The 17,886-nt window shown below is 44.9% G+C and overlaps 1 long non-coding RNA gene across 1 annotated transcript in view; it reads left to right on the forward strand.

Moving 5' to 3' along the window:
* Positions 1–15,370, forward strand: part of LOC146830352 (uncharacterized) — a 587,642-nt gene extending 572,272 nt beyond the window's left edge. Inside the window, exon 5 of the long non-coding RNA XR_014961149.1 lies at positions 15,238–15,370. This is a non-coding gene — a long non-coding RNA (uncharacterized LOC146830352). The remainder of the gene's footprint in view (positions 1–15,237) is intronic.
* Positions 15,371–17,886: the final 2,516 nt, after the last annotated feature.

Consider the following 17,886-nt stretch of genomic DNA (forward strand, 5'->3'; position numbering starts at 1 on the left):
TAGCCATAGGAGGGGCTTATGGTCTGTCTGAACAATGAAGTGAGTGCCATCAGGTATGGCCTCAGCTTCATCAAGGCCTAGACCACATCAAGGGCTTCCCTCTCAGCTGACCAACGTTTCTCTCTGGGGGTAAACCTTCTGCTGATAAAAGCTACTGGTTGATCCAGACCCTCTGCATTAAGTTGTGGCAACACAGCCCCTACCCCCAACTCAGATGCATCTGTTTGGACAATAAATTGCTTGGAGAAGTCGGGACTCTGCAGAATGGGAGCAGTGTACATGGCCTGCTTAAGATCATCAAATGCCTTCAGACAGATAACTGTCCACTGAACCTTCTTGGGCATTCTCTTTGATGTAAGATCATTCAATGGAGTCACTATAGACCCATATCCTTTCACAAATCTTCTGTAGTACCCAGTCAGGCCCAAGAAAGCTCTGACCTGAGTCTGAGCAGTCGGAACAACCCAGTCCATGATGGTTTGGATGTTGCTCTTGTATGGTTGAACCTGGCCGCTTCCCACAAGATGGCCCAGGTACACAACCTTGCTCTGCCCTAACTGGCACTTAGTAGCCTTGATAGCGAGGACTTCCTTCTGCAGAGCTTCCAAAACATTCTTCAGGTGGACCAGGTGATCTTCCCAGGTGGAGCTAAAGACAGCTATATTATCAAGATATGCTACACTATAGGCTTCCAGGCCTGTAAGGACTTTGTTCACCAGCCTTTGGAATTTGGCAGGTGCATTCTTCAAACCAAAGAGCATCACAATAAATTCTTAATGCCCACTAGGGGTTGAAAATGCTGTGTTTGGTTTGATATCCTCAGCTAGTCCGATTTGCCAATAGCAAGCAGTACGGTCAAATGTACTCAAGAACTTGGCCAAAGTATCAATAAGCTCATCTGCCCTTGGAATTGGGTGAGCATCAGTCCTAGCGACTGCATTGAGCCCCATGTACTCCAAACACAACCTCATCTCTCTTTTACCACCATGGGTGTTAGGTTTGGGTACCAGGACTAAGGGCTAGCTGAGGGTTCAATTACTCCCAACCCCAGCATCTTTGGTCCTCTGTCCTGATGCAATATCTGACAAGGTCAGACTGCCTGTAAATCCTATTTTTTATAGGCAAAGTCTCACCTGTGTCCACTTCATGGTTATACCAGGTGGTCTGACTAGGAGTCAGAGAGAACATGTGCCTAAATTGGTTGAGGACCTTCCTGCAATCAATATGCTGTCGGTCAGTGAGGCTGCCTGCCAAAGCTTCACCATCAACTGACCCATCATCAGGGTTCTGAGAGAGGAGATAAGGGAGAGGGTCACTCTCTTCTACCTGTCCCTCATCAGTTGCCATGAGAAAGCCCATGTCAGCCCTGTCTATGAAAGGTTTGAGCCAGTTCACATGGAGCACCCTGTGGGGGCTCCTAGGTGTGCCAAGGTCCACCAAGTAGGTGACCACATATTTTGGTTCAAGTTTAGTATGGGGTCCACAGTTTTTGTCTTGGAGAGATGCTGGGTCCACAGACTTCAGCACTCACACCTTCCGCCCTGGCTGATAAACAGTCAGAACAGCCTTTCCGTCATGCCAAGCTTTCTGTAATTCTTGATTTGCCTCAAGGTTTCTGCTGGCCTTCTTCATGTACTCAGCCATCCTGGAGCAGAAACCAAGTACATAGTCCACTATGTCTTGTTTAGGTGGTTTCAGAGGTAACTCCCATCCCTCCTTCACTAAACACAGGGAACCCCTAACTGGATGTCCAAACAGAAGTTCAAAAGGGCTCTAGCCAACCCTCTTCTGTGGGATCTCTCTGTAGGCAAAGAGAAGGCAGGGCAACAGGACATCCCATTTTCACCTTAGCTTTTTCGGGAGGCCCATGATCATGCCCTTGAGGTTTTGTTGAAACTTTCAACTAACCCATTGCATCATGGGTGATAGGGTGTGGTGAACTTGTAGCTCACTCTACACCCCTTCCACATTGCAGTGATATAACTTGACATGAAGTATGTACCTCTGTCATTCAGGACCTCCTTAGAGAAACCCACCCTGGAAAATATTCCCAGGAGGGCCCTGGCCACCACAGGGGCTGTGGTGCTTCTAAGGGGTATTTCATCTGGATACCTAGTGGCATGGTCCACCACCACTAGAATGTAACTGTGTCCAGATGCTGTAGGAGGGTACATGGGGTCTATGATATCAATCCCAACCCTCTCAAAGGGAACCCTCACCACTGGTAGTGGTATGAGAGAGGCCTTTGTTGTACCACCTGACCTACCTCTGGCTTGACAGGTGGTCAGGAGTGACAAAACTCCTTGGTGTCCTCTGACATGTGAGGCCAGCGAAAGTGAGGGACAAGCATGTCCCAAGTCTTGCTTTGGCCTAGCTGTTCTGCTAAGGGAATATCATTTGCCAAGGTGAGTAGGAAAACCCTAAACATCAGAGGTATGACCAAACTCCTGGTGGTATCAGGCTTGGGGTTTCTACCCTCTGAGTAAAGGAGTTCATCATCCCAGTAGATTCCGTGGGATCCACTAACACTCCCAGCAGCCTAAGCAGCAGCTTGCTGACTGAGTGGTTCAAGAGAGGGGCAGGTTTGCTGTTCCAAGCTCAAGTCTGCCCTGGAAGGGCCCCCTGTCCCCAAGAACTCAACCTGATCATGTTCCAGTTCCTTCACAGGGACTGAGTTGATCTCCCTCAAGAGACTGATCCTCACACTGAGTATGTGGGGAAGACACAGCCTTACCCCTCCTGTTTCGTCTCTTGGAAGGCCCTTGGTCCATTGTTCCAGGATCCAGGGCCTGTTTGGTATTTGTCAGTTTGGCCTGTGACCTGGTCACAGGAAACAAATCTGCAGAGATGCCCAGCATTGCTGCATTAGTCTTAAGTTTCACTTCAACCCAGGCTGAAGTCTCCAAATCATTGCCCAACAAACATTCCACTGGTAGGTTTGAGCTAACCACAACTTCCATAGGGCCAGTTACCCCTCCCCAGCTGAAATGAAGAACTTCCAAGGAATGATCAGTCCTGATATTGTTACCATTGGTCACTTGGTACATATCCCCAACTATGATTTGGTAAGGGGCCACAAGATCCTGTGTGACCATAGTGACACTTGCTCCTGTTTCCCTGTAGGCCATGGCCTCCTTACCACTGATTAAAGGCTGCTGTCTGTATTTGCCCAGATTACTGGGACTGTCAAATAGGGTGGCAATATCCATGACACCATCACAGACAAGCACAGCCTGAGCTGGAGTTCTGACTAAGCCAGAACCCATCTCAGAGCCCGAGGTAAACCCTACTAATCCCGTGTTCCCTGTACCACCACCTGTACTTTTGCTAAGGGGCGCAGTTGCCTTAGGGGCAGTGGTGGTAGGAGGATTTTCCTTAGCTTTTGGACAATCAGCATCTCTTGTCCAATGGGTCTTTACCTTACACAAGTAACACCAAGGTTTCATTTTGCCTTTACCTTTATTAAGTCCAGGGTGACCAGATGGTCGAAGTTCAGTGGTTTCTTGTTCAGAATCTTGTCCACGTCAAATCTAGGGTCCTACAGCCAGGTAAGATTTTTGTACCCACAGGAGAGGGTTGGACAGGTTCAGGCGACCCTCCCTGTGGAGGGTCTGGACAGTGGTGAGGTTAATCCCATGTCCATTGTCCAGTTTTGTGCCACAGCAGGAGCGGACAGCTCCCAGCACTGGTTTGAACTGGGCTACGCACAGCGACACCAAATGTGCCCCCCCATGCAGACTTTCAGTTACAGGCCAGCGCACCCACCCAGCCCTAATACACTAAATCCTGCCTGGGAGGTGGTCACACCTCCCTGTGAAAGGATGCCTATTGTTCTGCCTTCCCCTGCTCGAGGTTGGCTCAGCAGCAGGAGGGCAGAAATGTGTCTCTGGACGGCAGCAACCATTTTCTGCTGTAAGGTACTAGAAGGCTGTTACCAGGAACACCTGAGACCCCACAAAGCTCGCTTCTGAGGGGTGGAATCATACCTCCCACACCGGTTACTGGTATGGGGGTATGATTCCAACATGTTTGACACCAAACTCGATAGGGTTTATTTCAGCCTTTTTAAAGTTGGTCATCACGCGGTTGCTTAATGTCACTCTATCTGTTGTATATGGCTGTAGCACTGACAACCCTGGAGAATGGACTACGTAGACTGCAGGGGTGTCTTGCTCATGCAGTGGCACCCTCTCACTTACAAACAAGCACCTTGCCTTCAGGATTGGTAAGGCCTGATAAAGGGGTGACTTATAGGTTTCAGCTCCAGTGACCCTTAGATATAGTAAACCTAGATCTTAATTAAGTGGTGCATGCACCAACTTACATATGTTGCAATGGCATACTTGTGGTTCCATTTTGCATGGCCTCTCATAGGTGGCAGAGTACATGCTTCTGCCCACAGGAGGCATCTGGGGTACCTACGCCCTGGGTACATATGTACCATATAATAGGGACTGACAAGGGTACGCCAGTATCCAAACTGGAGTGTACCTAAGTACATAACACAACAGCTTATGAAGAAAGAACACAGAATGGGGTCCTGATTAGCAGGACCCCAGTCAGACCAGTCAAAAACGGTATCACATTTAGCAAAAAGTGGGGGTAACCATAAGAAGCAGATCCTACTTTCCTACATTTGGTGTATATATAAAAGGATCAAGAACCATTATTATTATCATTTCTATATATGTCTCTTCTTCCTCTATTATAGACGCCATTTTAGAAATTGGAGGAAGGGTTGCTCTTAAGGAATGAATGATATAGCTATTTTTGTTCCTGAAATATTACATCATCACTGCAAAACATCGCCATTTTTAAAAATGCCTTCCAAAAAAATTTGGCATGGATCAGCAATGTCTACCCAAGCTAAATTACTGTTGTAGGAGCAGAGGGTATTTGGCCTGATATAGGGCAGACAGTTTGGCCGTAAGTAAATTACCCAGGTAGGTGATATGTTTTTTTCACCCATTGGAAGTGGGTAGAGGCCACTAATATCTATATGTCTGCGTCGGTCAATGTCAGGTAAAGTAGAAAGAACTTAGTTAAGTTGATACAGAAGCCCGCTACACTTTCAAAGAGACTTAGCTCCTCCAGCAAGGTCTGAGGGGCGAGCCGCGGGGATGTAAGCATTATTAGTACATTATCAGCAAAGAGGGAATTTTGTGTTTTATAGACGACCAGAACATAATGCCGCTTATGGAGGGGTGGATCATATTTTGGTAACTAGTGGTTCTATTCTTAGTGCAAAGAGGAGCGGAGATAGGGGGCACCCCTGCCTCTCCCCCTCCTCAGATAAAAAGTCTCTGAGCTCACCACATTCAGTAAGACTCTCGACCGCAGTGTTGCATAATTAGCTAGGATCGTTGAGATAAATGAGTTGCAGAAGCCAAAGTGATTCAGTGTGTGGAACAGAAAGGGGGAGTCCTCCTGACTGAACGCTAACTCTGTGTCCAGGCCTAGCAGCATGGCAGGTATCTGCTTTTTAGTACTTTCTTGAGCAGGTGGATCACCCTCCTCAAATTATCATTGGTCTGCCTGCCCTTGGTGAAGTCAGGCATAACATATTCTAACCTAGAGGCCAGTATTTTTTAATAGAGCTTGGCATCCAGATTGTGTAGTGCAACAGACCTGTATGAGCTGCATGAATGATGGGCCTTTCCCTGGTTTTGGGACAACCGTTACCAGTTCCTCACTCATGGACGGTGTGACTGCTCACATTGTAGTGGTGTAATTAACAAGCATTTTCAATGCAATAGGTCTCGCATTTGCACGAGTTTAAGCTATTAGCATTGTAAATGAAAATAACTTTTATTTATCTGTTTCGATAATTAACACATAAATAAAAGGCATTGTCATTTACAATGCTAATAGCTCAAACTCTTTGTAAATGCGAGATCTCGACCGCCACGGGCTGTTTGGAACGGGACGGGCTGCTTGGAAAATGAAAGCACTCAGGGTGTGCTGAAAGTTGCAGGAAAGTATGTCATGCCTGCAGTAGGAGAAATGCATTAAAACAATAGTGTACACAGAATAAATATGACATACTGTGTAACAACTGAAATAAAGAAATGTACAGTCCTCATGGGAGGTTACAAATTAAGACAAGGCGGTACTAAGAAGGGACTAACTATCCTAATAACAAATCAGAAGCCAGCATTTACAAGGGACAATGACACGAGGCAAAGAAAAATATGGGCAATGAGTGGGCACAGCTTCAAGTCAATACTTGAATACAGTATGCCTCGCAGAGCAACGCATGCACTGCCCAGGGTCGACCTAAAAAGGATCTATTCACTACTACTGATCACTATGTGATACGCTGCTATGGCCTTACTTCTGCTGCATAATTCCTGATGATGATGGTAGCCTTCCATTACTATGAGGGAGGCGCAGTACTTGCCCCTCCCAGTCCAACAAGACGGTAATCCATAAGACAGGCCTATTGCATGACACACACTTATGATATGTGTAAACCTATGACAACAAAAATATGAATTAAGGATCTAGACATCTGTACAGTAGGGCACTCAGGGTAGGGGTGCATGTACATTAACAGGCAGAGGACTTTTATGTCCCAACAAATATGTACTATTTTTGTATTTTTAACATTAAATTACATTTATTTATATTTTTTGCTACTCAAATTAATAGAATCTTATTTTACAGTATTTCCTATGTAGTTTTAGTCCCTGGCTCAATTCTTTTCTATAGGAGGGTGTTGTTATGCGAATGGTTGGCCATGTTTGATGCTGGGCTTACTCAAACTCTGACTTACCATTTGTGGTCCCATTATGGCTGCAGTAATTTTAGAAGTGCAGTTTGTGAATAGGAATGGGTTTGGTCTTTTGTCAGGAGGTAGACGTCTCTCCCTTAACCCCTACTTTCCCCGCCATATTCCCATCACCTTTAGTAGTAACTATTCCCCAGCCACTGCTCTCTGTTCCTCCCTCATTTACTACTAAAATGTATACTTATGTGGGCCGAAACTCCGTACTGGGGCAGAGATCTCTGCAAAGAATAAGATAGGAGAGGCGGAGGTCTAAACACCGCACATAGGTTTGTGAATAGCATTTTGTAGTATGTTTTGTAGTACTACAACATGTACTACAAAACAGGTAGTGAATACCCATGGTTTTGTTTAATTGGTTACAGATTTTTTATTATTAACTTCATTTGGGCAACACTTTTGAAAATAATATCTAGGACACAATATTTCGTTCAAACGAAATAAGGAACATAATATTCTGGTGGAGACCTTTTTGTTCAGATATAGATATGTACACATTGTTTACATTTACTTAAGTTCATTTCATCATGAATAGCAAACACTACAGTACCCCAGCTCTGTCTGTAAAATGGATCCATTCCAATTAATGTGAGCATAAGATAGGACTTTAACATCACTTCCTGCGATATCACTTCACATTACATAATTGCATATTGCCTATGTTAATAATTTAGAGGACCTGTGCCCTGCCAGAACTTGGTTTTCGACATTAAAACTTTGATACAGCAAAATTTAAGAGACAAAAGCATGGAACAGAGAAAAAGAAAGTAAAACCGAAAACATCAACCTCAAGGGTGAGATGCAGTGACAGGAAGTGTAGGAAAGAATTAAGAGTTGAAATCAAAGCTCGTCATTCTTGTTATTCAGAAACACGGCATCATCCACAACCTGCTGCCCCCTCCCTGCATTCTTCACTCCCGTATTCTGTTCAGTTCCCTCTGCCTCGCAGGAACGCCGGACCCGAGGTCTGCAACCTTGTTTCTTATGGGCCTGGCTCAGCCTCCATACCATATGTTCTGTATGTGTGTGTGGAGCCTGCAGCAGGTGTCACATGCAGTTACTGTGACACATGGTTTTTATAAAAGTGTGTGCAGGAAAGTGTTCCTGCTCGTTAGTGTGAACATTCTGCATGTGGGGGTTTACCAGGTCACGCGAGAAGGGTGACTAGCATCGGTGACAGCCTTCTACAGGATCTCCATGCTGTGCGCCCAGCTCCAAAAATAAGAAACATATGCAATGCAATAGGTCTCTAATTTACGCGAGACCTATTGCATTGCAAATGCTTGGCAACTTGGCATCAAGAACAACGGGAGGGAGGGCGAAGGCATAGACAATGGGAGGGTGGGTGGGCAAGGTGTAGGAGAGTAGAAGGCACAGAACAAAGCTGCTGAATGGAGAAACTTAAAAGAAATAGTTCCCGCCTGTGTAACAACCATGTAAAGGGGCCAGTAACCATGGGAGGATACATAGCTGTACTAAAGAGGGACTAACAAGCCTCATAAGGAATCAGAAGACCGCATTTACAAAGGACAAACAAAGGACAAACACACAGCCAATGAAAAATAAGGGTGGAGGGAGTGGACGAAATTTCTCTCCATACTTAACTACCACAGCTCTTCGCAGTGCAACGCTTGCGCGCTGGCTCACGCTCGACCTAAAAAGGGAGGTCAGGTGAGGTATTACGTTTGAGCTGAAGGTCTTATAGAATTGTACTGTTAGCCCATTCGGTTTCAGTGACTTATCTAATTTCAGGAATGTAATAGCTCTTCGAACGTCTTCATTACTGATTGGGTCTCCCAGTCCCTCATTTTGAGGAGGGGTTACCTGAGGGAGATCTACAGTGTTGACAACTGAACTCGGCGGGGTCAGCAGCGTATAGTTTCCCATAAAAGGTGCCAAAGATATGGACTTTCCCAACATTTGAAGACTCTAGTGTCCCTGTCTCGCTGATGATGTCCACACTATAGTCTTTTTGACCCTGAGTTGTCTTACCAATTGTGAACAAAACTTGATGCATTGATCATAGGATGTGCGCTTTAGGCACAGGAGCATGAGTTCTGCCTTATTAGTGTAGATGGCATTGAGTTTCCCAGGTAGTGCTGTAATTTTCCACTGAAGAGATGAGGTCAGAGTCGCCTTGTGTGACTGTTCCAGTGTGTGTAGTTCACCCTCAAGTGTCAATCAGTCTTTCATCCTAAGTGTGGTGACCTGTCCCATATATTTTCCCCGCAAAACTTCCTTGAATGTATCCCAATTATTGGAAGGGGTAGTGTTGAAAACTTATATTTCAAGGGGTAGGTCTTGTGTCTCAGTCTATGGTCCTCATTTAATTTCAGATGTGTCTCCTGCAAGGGCACCACATCATAATGTTGATCAAGCAGGTATTTCCACATTTTGTGGCTCTTAGTCAGGGAATTCTGGAAAGGATAGTGATCACAATGGAAGGCTGAAGCCTCGTGTTCATCTGCCCCAAACCTCTTTCCACTCAGTAGCCCCAGATCCCCCCTCTAGATTCTGCTCTCCATTCCTCCCTCCATTTTCGTCCCCAAGCCCCCTGCCCCCATCGCTGCATCTAATCCTCTCGTCTGTCCCCTAAAAAAGATGCTAACCATGTACCAATAAACATGAAAATTAAAACCCCGAGACTGACTGGAAAACTGTTCTGAAAACATGTATGTCAGGAAAAGCTAAATACAACTTGCTAGGCGTGTCGGTCAGAGACCGTTACCGAAACTTTAGAGTAGCTTCATTAGTTAGGTATTGTCAAAGCATGTAGAATATATCCAAATGGGATTAGATACATTTGGCTCATGCAGACCTTCCAATAACCCCCATCTTGCCTCCTGCAGCGGATCCACTCTAAATTAGTCTCTATACCACATTGTCTCTGTAAGAGCGGGTTGTCCTGGCTAAGGGGCCCTCAGTATCACCTCTAGACGAATAGGCCTGCTAAGGAGTCATTGTACTGGTCTCAGTCACTGCTTCCTCAGCTGCCATGGATGCCTCAGAGAGTGCCAGAGGCCCACTTTTTGGGATCCGTTGGTGCTGCCTCGTGAATTTCCCAGGCCATCCTCTGCCTGTTGTACTTGGAACTTGGAATCTCGAAAAGTGTCATAGCTACCTCCAGGTCTGTGACATGATGTGCTTTGTTGTGCAGTTCAAAGGCAAGCCCCAAGGGATGAGTCCAGGTCATGCTGTACCTTATCTCTCACTAGTCTAAATTGTTGACATCGGGTTAGGGCTGCCGGCACGACATCTTGATAGTGCAAGCATGTGGCTCTGTGAAATTCAATCTTGTTCTTTTTTTGGGCTGCCTGTAGCATAGCCTCCCTCACCTTAAAATAGTGGAGTTTTGCCAGAACATCTATTGTATGCCTCCTCCCTCCTGTTGTCAGTTTGCCCACTTGATGTACCCTCTCCAATTTCACGTTGCCCCTGAGTATCTCTGCGAATAGACCTGTGACAAAGTCTTCCAAATCGGGATCCTCTACCCCTTCCTTTAGATCACAAATCCATAAATGATCACAATGTAATCTGTTTTCAAGATCTTCATTCTTCAGCCTTCAGCTGTGCTTGGAGGAAGTATATGAAGTTATCTAAATAGTTGGTGCGTTGTTTTCATGTCAAGAGATTTGGATTTCAAGTCTAGCACCCGGGGCCACGTAGTGCTGGAGGAGAGTTTCTCGTTCATGTCAGCCCAGATATTTTCTAAAGAAGTGGCCCAGTCAGTTTTTAATTCCACCCAGAATTCCTTTTTAAACTCTCACAGGGAAGAGAGGCGATTTTCTTTTGTGAGGGACATGGCATTTCCCGCAGCTATTGTCGATAGGCTGTCTCACGATTCTACAGAGCTGAAATCGCTGGACACCCTGTTGATTAGTTGCCTTTTTGGAGGCATAAAGAGTGACGAGATTGTCAGTTACAAAGTCTGGTAAGGAGGGCTATTCTCAAGTGCAACCCCACTGAGTATAGCTTAGCTCTTTAAGAGCTAAGAATGACAGAGCTGCAGGAGGTTTCTGTACTCCTTTCTAGACCCCCTTACATGATGGGCAACAAGGCCCACATGAGGATCTAATGGTCATTCTAGGCCACCTATTTTCTTCGGCAACAAAAATCATCGCCCAGAGTCCTCTGAGTGTCGGTTCTGGTCATCCTTCTGAATAGAGTCTGTGTGCCTCCGCCATCCCTCCAAAGTCTTTGTGCAGCTCTGTTGTAGTTAATAGGTGTGTTGCTCAATTCAGCTGGAGGAATGCCCAGCACTTGCAATATGTGCTTGTTTCACCATAGAGAACATGACTATACAGTCAGGTGCTATATATTGGAGAAAAAAGAAGAATACAGAGTTCTGTCCCAGGATTGCCTCACCTGGTCTGCCATTTGGGGCCCAGACTAGTGGTTGTCATTGCCCTGATGTTGGAGGCCATGCTAGTCTGATCTCTGGTTCTGAGGTCTCCAGGAGTCTCCCAGGGTGACCAAAGGAGAGCGCATGTCACCTGGAAATCAGGGGCTTCTCGTTGGGCACTGTCGTTGCTGTGTGTCTCAAAAACTGCCATCTTAAGGACAGGCAAACTGCTCCTGTGTCTCCAGGAGCCCCAGCCATTCACCTTTGTCTGAAAGCATCTTTCAGCTAGCGGTGCCCCCCTCCCACCTTGAGGGCTGGGCTGCAGCAGGCCCAGGAGCGGGAACAGCACTTACCAGGCCCTGCCCCATTCAATTGATCATAGCCCTTCTGTGCCTAAGATATCGCACTCCACTTTATTTCCGCTTGGGACTGGGTGTGCTCAATGTGGTACTGATCCTTTCCACTTTTCAGTATCGGGTGCCACCGCCACATAAGGCCACTACAATCTTGCCATCAGACTCCATTTCCCCAAATCACACTCATCTGCTTCGCAGCAGGGATTTCCAGCACTCCATGGTGAGTCAGTGTCTCTGCATGGGTACATTGCCTCTACAGTGCAAAGCCATCCGATAGTAGGTGTATTACCTAAGCTTTTCCGTTAACGGTAGTGGAGTCTCTGTGGATTACTTCAACTCAACCATCTTGGCTGGCCACTCGCCACATTTTGTAACAATTAATTTCATATATATCTATATATTTAAAAAGTTGAACTAACTTAACTTATGCAAATTTTCACAGGTTTGTAGATGTGAAATTTCACACAGTTTTAGCCCACAGCCGATTGCTTTGTGCATGAAATGTCTTGTGGGATGTTTTTCTTCCTCGGACAAGTCTTGTGTTGTCCCACACATGACTTTTGAATGTGAGGTGTGCCATTGCTTACATTTTTGAGTAAAATGATGGCAAGTGAAGTTTGCAAAATGTCAGAAATTTTTCAAAAAGTTTACTGAAAAAATTTGATTTCATGCACCCCCCTAGTGAGTACTCTTCTAGGGACTGGCTAGTTCCATAATCTGTAGAGGCCCTGGTGAAATGATTCTCCTAGCAAGGAAAATATACCACATTGATTCTATGTAATAAAAAGAACAAGCAGCACAGGGTATAGAGCCCACAGGTTTTGACCTTATGGCTATGTGTTTGTGAAAAGGAAAAATACAGCGGTATAATAATGGTATAATGATGAAAGAGCAGTTGACTTTGTTTTGTTGTTGCCAGTCACAGTGTCTAGGAAAATAAAACCCCTAAAATAAAGAGGGCTACCAAACACCCGGTCATCTTAAAGTCAGTTATGGCTCAGATATAAAACAGGTGCTAATTTCCAGCTCAGGAAGTACACAGCTGTAGAAAGCATGAAGACTGCATTCTTGCAGTGTGCCACATGAGCAGCTGCATCTTTCCATGTCCACTCATTCTTGATCACTTTTAAGGCAGGTAACTTCTGTGTCCCTTGTCTACAGGAGAAAATGAATAGAAAATATTGATACATGTCGATTTTGGTGCTCAAGGCATCAAAATAAGCATGATATGCCTCGTTAAAATGGGCACAACTTACAATAGGCGATAATTATCCCACCTTTTAAATTCCGATCCCCGTGGTATCAGATTTTAAAAGTTGCAGTAATAAACATCTTTCTAGTCAGGCCACTCGTACTGAGGACTGTGGATTATTTTAAACCTAAATGTCTGGCTTGCATGTGCTGCTAATGGACCTAATTGGCTAAATATCGCTTTTAGAAAGTTAGCATTTTCCTGCTCTAAGCCTTTCTGTGCATGTAGCACGGTCACATGACTGGGTGTTGCTGACAGACTTGGTGAATTCCTCCCAGACAGTCACACAAAAGAGGGATTAGGTGTGCCTGGATGGGCCATCTGCTGACAGGATATGGAAGTGCAGCTGAGTACAGCCCCACTTAAAACTGAATAGGCTATGCTCTGCCTTCACACCAAGGGCCTAATAACTAGGTGTTGTCACTTCAGATATCTTGCAGTCAGGGCACGGGCGGATGGAAATTCCATGCACTTCAAAGCCACTGTCTAGACACTTCTTCCACCATCCATAGCAGGGCACCAGAGTATAAACCAGGGCCTCGGAAACCAACTCTTCAGTATGTGGTTACTCTGCCAGGAAGAAGGTCTGCAATGCTGCTACAAAGACTGTCACTCTGCTTGAATGCTGCTCTGAAGGTACTGCTGCCCTGCTACCTGTTGCCTCTTGCCTTGGGAAGGAGGACTGGACCTGCAGCTTCATATTGACCCCAAGGACCACAGAGTAACTCAAAGGGCTAGTATGCTGGCCTCCTGTTCTGAACCTCAGGGACATATAAGGCTCTTCAAACAGCTCCCTTACCCTGCTGCTGCAAGTTTCTGACCCCAAATGGTGTTCCTCAGGTCCTGAACCCTTGGTGTGGCTCGGCGAGCTTAAATCAAGCTTTTGGCCTCCTCATGACTGTAAATGGGCCTGTTAGCACAGAGACCATGCCACTCACACCGAAAATCAGCAAATGATGCCACCAGCCCGTCTCTTTGCACCGCAGCATCGACCGCAAGAGGGTGACACCAACACAAAGCTTCAGCCCACCCACCCTTCGAGATGCCCAGCCTGCTCGTCATCCCATCTCAACAATCACTCATGATGCCCTCATTGCTGCTCTTTATGGAACAAAACTTGAAAAGATAAAACTTCAGCACTCCATGCTGGTTGGCCTAAAACTTTGATTTCTACCCGGTCCAGATAGCTGTGGTTGGCACTTGATGCTTTTAGGCACTCTTTTAGTTTATTTCTATTCATAACTCCAGTTCTACTGACTGGATTGGACTTGTTTTATTTATTTAATTTTACTCTAATTTTTCAACTTGTTATGGGATCCTTTTTGTGTGGTATTTTCTCTGTTTTATTGTTTGAAGAGTTGCACAAATGCCTTACACATTGCCTCTAAGTTAAGCCTGACTGCTCTGTGCCAATCTACCAAGAGGTTTAACACAGGCTAATTTAGGGTTTGCTTGTTCTTTACCCTGACACAGATTTTGATAGCTGCTTGATCACGACACACGCCCCAATCAACTAATAACCCAATGTCTCACAATGGGTGTGTGCATGGTGTAAGGAATGGCTTTTGTGCTGGAAGGAGACACTTCCAGTACAAAAACTCTCCTTTAACACTTATCCTTCGCAGGTGTGTTGTACAATGCAGCATGCATGCAAAGTAGGATAACTAAAACAGTTCTCTCTGTGCGACTGCACATGGAGGTGTTGAATTTTGGTGCAAATCCCTGTTTATGAATGCTTGTATGAGGGATTTGCATCAAAACCCATGGATCGTTGACTGGAAACATACATTTACCACTCATAGAAGGCCCCTTTACTGCAAACAAAATACAAAGCAGTGCATAGTGCAAAATTACATTACTTGGGAAACTATGCAAAGTAAATCACAGAATAACACTTTGCATCAGGGTTTTTGTTTTTTTACGGAGTTTTATATGGGGCAAACTTGACCCGAAGGAATCAGAGCGCTTTACAGAAGCACCACTTGCGTTACATACGGACACATTCATTCTTGTTAGGCATGGAGAGATCAAATGATTTACCAAGAATGACAGGATGTTGCATGTCCTTGCCAAGACTCAATCCCAGTTCTCCAGATTTTAGGTCATCACCCTAGCCATTAGGCCACATCCACTTAGAAAAGTAACACAAACCCGGCACGAAGCATTAGTAGATTGGAACTACATGTTTATGATTTGTAAATCATGTTGCTCAAGTATTGCAGCCTTGCATTTAAAACCAGGAAACAGAATGGGTCTCGGAGGCTATTTTTAAGGGAATGTAAGCAAAGGCAAATGAATAGTTCTTCTCTGTTTAGGCAAGGATGGACTGGTAGTCAAAGACAATCAATATTTTGGGACATACACCAGAATGTGGCAGGCGGGTTATGATAATACAAACTATGCCTGGATGTCTCAAAATTGTATATTTCTTTGAAATCACATAGATTAAATTGTAATTGCCTCAATTATACTAAAATGTCCTTGTCTCATTTCTCTATAGGATAACGCTCCAGAACAGGGGTTTCCTCTCATTAGGCAATTGATGACTACAGACATCTGAAGTGTACCCTGACTGATCTTGAAAGAAAATGCAGTACTTCCAAATGCATTAAATAAAGATACATATAAATAACTAATGACTTTGGAATATTTTAATAAAATGTTTATTTCACTCATACTTGTTTTTTTCAGTTTAATGCACAAGCGTTTGCAGCACACTTGATGAATGTCACACTTGAACAATCGAGAGTTAGGACAGTACCCTAAGTCATTGTTAGGAGTATTGCCAGCTACACTCCAGACTTGTAGCAAATGCTATAACCTCCTTTATTTGGCAAATTGTAGAGTGTGGAAATGACCCACCACACTGCAGGGCAACCAGAAGAAGCTGAACTCCCTGAAATTCCCCAGAACATTATGCAAGGCGTCTGGCGGTTCCACATTGTGCAGCATGGTAACTGTGTTACCCAAACTCTAGGTTAACCACAACAGCCACATTGTGTGAAGGTTTGGTACTGTGCTTGATGTAGAGATCATGCATGCTGCTAGATGCGGTCCCCTGGTGTGCACATTGGAACAGGGCCAAACATGTGGAGATGGACTGTGGCAGCTGTGTGGTTTGTTGGCATGCCATATCACTACAATGGTATAGGGACAATATTGAGGATGCCACAAGTACTGTGTGGACACATAGGCAACCTCATATGCATGTTCCCTTGATGTAGCGCTTGAGTAAGACTGAGAGATCCCCCTGATGACTGGATGCCAGATTTCTATTTGCTGGGGTTCACATCAGACTAGGTGAAGCCTGTTTGGGCTTAGGAAGCATTGTTCAGCTTCTTAACCATGCTCTCCTGGTGGCCTATATCTGTGTGGTGCATACAACTGTCTCTGCGGTGCTGGACTGCAGTTGCAGGGTTGGTTTGCTCTGCTAGCGCTAGACCACACTCCAGTTTTGCTTAGAATATTCTTGAATGATTGCACAACATATGCACAATACTCCTGGATAAATCCAAGAGTGGTTTTGGAGACTGTAGTTTGTTCCTGAATTAATAAGTATTGAGTAAGGGTTGGATTACTCCTTGAAGGTTCTGAAATGTAAATATGTTCTCCAGTTACAACTTTTACCCTGCATGGACCTTCAAGCAGACTGGAGAAACTATAAGTTTTCTAAGTGCTTGGTGGTGCACCACAGCCCCTGTACAAGAAAAGAACTGTGCTGGGTTGTAATTAATATTCCTTCTTAACACGATATTATGAATTGTAATTAACCTAGGGTCATTTTAATTTATACTCATGTTCTGGCACATAATTCTATGTATCTTGACTGTAAAAGGAGGATCATGGTATAAAAGGAATCTGTGAGGAAAAGTAAGAATCTGCAAGAATGTGAAGAACCAGAACCTTTTGGGTCTGGCAGCGCAGGGTACGCCCTCTGTCCTCGGAGTTCACCTGCTTCGTTACACAGAGACACGGGACACTCTGTTGGCGTTAGAAGATTGGATTTATTTAGCTGCAGCTAGTACAGTTATCCTAGAAGTACACAAAGTAGGTTCTAAGGAGACTGCCACTTCACTCTGTGGCGCATCAGATTAAATACTATACAATACATAATTATTAACAAGACACACTCCCCAAGCATGGAAGGAAAGAGCCAATAGGGTAAGTGAAAAAACAAAGTGGAACCAATAAGAAAGGTTAGAAAACAGAAATATCAGATGACTCGAAGAGACCTCTCATCCAATGGTGTTCGTCACCCCACCCTCAAGCTGATAGATTAACAGAGTCATAACTAACTTGCAGGTGGAGAGATACGTTTGTGTGTATTGGAGGACAGTCGTGAAACAAGAGAATGCTAGCAGGAGACAGTGGAGGCCAGTCGATAAGATATGATCAAGAAAGAATAGTGTGAGCCTACAGATAGTTGAAACAGGGATTAGAAAAGCCAGACAAGGATTAGTGTACTCGGCTAGTCCAAACACCAGCTTCGCAAATAAGGCCGAGGACGTATTTCGACACCAAACTACGGGAAAAGCAGAAATAGACTTCGTTCGCCATGCTGCCTGAGTGATGGCAACACAAAATGGCGGCGGGTCACAAAATGGCGGGTCGATTCGATCGTGATCGAAAATCGAAGTTCCTCGGACCCTCCTTTTGCCAGAACTCAGGTAAGATAGACTAACGTTAATCTGAGTCCACATCAATAGCCATGAGATCATTGAGCTGTTGCTGTAACATCATTCTTATGTTTTCCGTTACTTGTGGCTGGGGTTTTGGGATGCACATAGTAGCACAAAGATCACAGATAGCGGGACCACAGTGCATACAAAGGCAGCAAGAAAATACAATGGTCAAGATTATTCCAAGGAATGTCAATGCTTTCCAACCCCATTTGGACAGTAGTCCCCAAAACCATTCCGTTAAAGACCCATCTCCCTTGTCCTGATGAATAGACTCGGAGATTACGTGCAACTTGGAGATAGCTTGGTATACTGTTGGAACGTCATTAGGAATGAAAATACAGCAGCTTGACCCGATCAATTTACACACTCCACTACGATCGGCAGGAATAAAGTCTAAGGCAACTCGGTTTTGTAAGGTCATAAGACGATCCGCCTGTAGTTCCGCCGTGATATTACTTAAGGCTCCT

Source organism: Triturus cristatus, chromosome 5_1, assembly GCF_964204655.1.
Source record: "Triturus cristatus chromosome 5_1, aTriCri1.1, whole genome shotgun sequence".
In the NCBI taxonomy this organism is placed as follows: Eukaryota; Metazoa; Chordata; class Amphibia; order Caudata; family Salamandridae; genus Triturus; species Triturus cristatus.